This window comes from Callorhinus ursinus, unplaced genomic scaffold (assembly GCF_003265705.2).
Source record: "Callorhinus ursinus isolate GAN/ISIS: 27379988/994484 unplaced genomic scaffold, GSC_fseal_2.0 scaffold8, whole genome shotgun sequence".
Classification (NCBI taxonomy): Eukaryota; Metazoa; Chordata; class Mammalia; order Carnivora; family Otariidae; genus Callorhinus; species Callorhinus ursinus.
Window position 1 is genome coordinate 35,445,752 of NW_027397070.1, and position 3,332 is coordinate 35,449,083.

A 3,332-nucleotide genomic window follows, 5' to 3' on the forward strand; every position below is an offset into this window, starting at 1 on the left:
CATTAGCTACTAAACAAAATTATTTCCTCTGATTTCAGATATTCCTGGTAGTAGATGGGGCAGTTTTCATAATGTGGATGTTGGACAGAGCTTCTGGGATTTAAACATTCTAGTGTTGAGGCACTTGGAGATAACATTGGCCTCTTGTGTACTAGGTTGTTTGCTAAAACTTGTCTGATCATTAACATTTACAAACATTGTACCGCTAACACAGTGAGTTGGCCTCTATTTTTTCATAATACTTATGCAAAAGAAAAAGTATCATTTCACTTGTACAATGGAGAAACTATCTTAAGATGGTAAGTGCCTTGCCCACATTCACAGAGTTAGTAAGTGATGCATCTGGGATACAAATTTAGGGCTCTTGCCTATAATTTCAGTGTCATTTTATATAAGCCAACAGAAATGGAAAGCCAGAGGAGTACTTCTGACTGCAAGCAGTAAAACCCTATTTTGCAGTGACTTAAGCAGTAAGGAAAGGTTAAAACCAGTTGAGTCTCAGTGCAGGGTGGTGCTCTGGGTTGTAAAGTAGGTCATTTCCATAATGGCTTCATATACAGGTTTGGGTTTTCAGGGAAAGCTTTATTTCAGTGTAGGGAACAGTTCACCAGCCAAGTTCCCAGATGTCAGCCAAGGGCCAGCCTTGCAAGCAGGCCTAAGGACTGCAATCTCAGACTTGGCTGGTGCCTCTTCTCTGCACAGGTTCATTTCATTTTTCACTATTTCAAATAATGCTGTTTTGACTTTTGTGTGTGTATCTTGGCTCACTTTAGGTTGGTATTTCTGTTAGATAAATCTACACATGAATTTGCGTGTTGGACAGTGTATGTGTGTATATATAGACATACATATATATAAAAAATTTTAATTATTGCCAAATGGAACTCCAAAAAGATTACCAATTTACATTCCTACTACCAGTATTTACAAGGGACTCTCCACATCTCCATTACACTTGTTACCAATCTGTAATTTTTGCCAGTTGAACATAGCCTGAATCTTTTTTTTTTTTTTATTTGACAGAGAGAGGGAACACAAGCAGGGGGACTGGGAGAGGGAGAGGCAGGCTCCCCGCCAAGCAGGGAGCCCAATGCAGGGCTCGATCCCAGGATCCTGGGATCATGACCCGAGCCGAAGGCAGACGCTCAAACCATCTGAGCCACCCAGGTGCCCCAAATACAGCCTAAATCTTAACAGCAGAAAATATAGAAAGACAGTTAAGAATAACATTTTTTTTTTAAAGATTTTATTTATGTATTTGACAGAGCACACAAGCAGGGGGAGGGGCAGGCAGAGTGAGAGGGAGAAGCAGGTTTCCTGCCAAGCAGGGAGCCCGATATGGGTCTTGATCCCAGGACCCTGGGATCATGACCTGGGTAGAAGGCAACCGCTTAACCGACTGAGCCATCCAGGCGCCCCTAGAGTAACAAAATCATACTAAACAGTCATGAGGTGTTATATGGCTACATCTGACACAGTGTATGCTTTAGATGATAGCAAGTTTTCCATGAATATATTATGAAGGTAGGGTGTGAATCACTTGATTTGCTTTAAATATGAAATTGAAGCTTATAAGTAGAATTCAAATAGAAAATACTGCGTTTAACAGTGGGCTTTCAGAATTAAAATGTGTCATAATACTAGCTACCTATTAAGCTATTTGTATTGTCACCCTGATTATAACTGCACCAAGTCATAAATACCTGATTTTAATATTAAATAATGACTAATGTTTTGTGAAGAAGAGTTATGTGGCAGTGTTTGTAGCCACAAGATGTATTTTAAAACTTCCACTTTCAGAAATCTTAATATAGGAAAGTACTGTTCAAAGTAGAGACTTGGAATCATAGTAGTTTTAATGTTATATGCCAGGTTTACTTGGAGTATCTAGAACAAACCATGAATGAAAGAAGCGGAACCATAAAGGAAATGGAGGTTGTACAGATACTGATTAGGGAAATATTTTCAACTGGAAATGAAGTATTGTAATTTATGTCTTCAGAAGAAAACTACCCTGGAAACGTGTAGTTCTCTATAAGTTATAGCATGTTTGTTTTCTTTTCTGGTACTCTTTTGAGTTTATATTGTAAGCACACCTATGATCCCATTTGGTTTTATAACCCCTTCTTAATGCCTCAAAGGTCTTCTGTGAGTGGATATATTTATTGTAGGGAAACATCCCCAATCTCTTAAATACCCAATTAAAGTGCTTGTTCCCTGAAACACACAGTTGTACCATCTGCAAGCTATTTTCTACTGCCAAAGGAGAAATAATGAATCAACTTTCAGGCAAAGACTTTGTCTTCTTACAGAGATTTCCAGAACAGTGGTATAATAGGGAAATGTATTCAAAATGCATTTATCTAAATGATTTGACAAATTTTCCTGACCTAGAAACTAGAAAGTCAAATATTTGTATCCTAGTTCTGCCACTGATTCATTATATATCCTTAAAAAATTCCTTTTTGTTTAAATCTTTTCTCAGCTGTAAATTCAAGATAATAGCGAACTACTGTACAGACTTGTCACAAATATTTAAAATTGCTTAGTGTTTTGAAAGTGCAAAGAAATTCTAAACTTCAAAATAATAACTGCTGGAAAGTGTTACGCTTTTAAAAAATACTTGGATGCCAAGGAAACCAGAGTGATTATTAGTGCTTAGTGTGATTTTTTTTTTTAAAGATTTTATTTATTTCTGAGAGAGAGAGAGAGAGAGAGAGAGCGCGCGTGCGCGCGTTCTCGTGCGCAGGAGCTGGGGGAGGGGCAGAGGGAGAGGGAGAAGCAAGCTCTCCACTGAGCAGGGAACCCCATGCGATGCGGGGCTCAGTCCCAGGTCCCTGGGATCATGACCTGAGCTGAAGGCAGACACTTAAGCAACTGAGCCACCAAGATGCCCCTACTTAATGTGATTTTTATTGCAATTTTCTTAAGTCAATAATTGGAAGCTTATGTGTTTACACCGATTTTCAGATTGACAAGAGACAGCTCTCATACCTCAATCAACAACTTAAGGAGCTCCTCCTGGTTTCCTTTTTCACGTTGAATTAGGTATAATATATATCATCTTCCTAATAACCTATTAGGTTATGACAAAAAGATTCACAAATATATAGAGACAATATCTTTAATTGAGGTATCTTTAAAAATGAACTTAAACTGAAATTTGCTTTCACGTAAAGAGCCTAGGAAAATAAGCAGAGTTGTTAATACTTTCCTAACTTCCCCTTGATTCTTGAGTTAAATTACAGTTGGAAGAATGCTTGCTTTTTAAATGGCATTGGGAAGACTCTGTGGGTGCTTAACTATTCACAATTTCATTTATCTTCTGAACA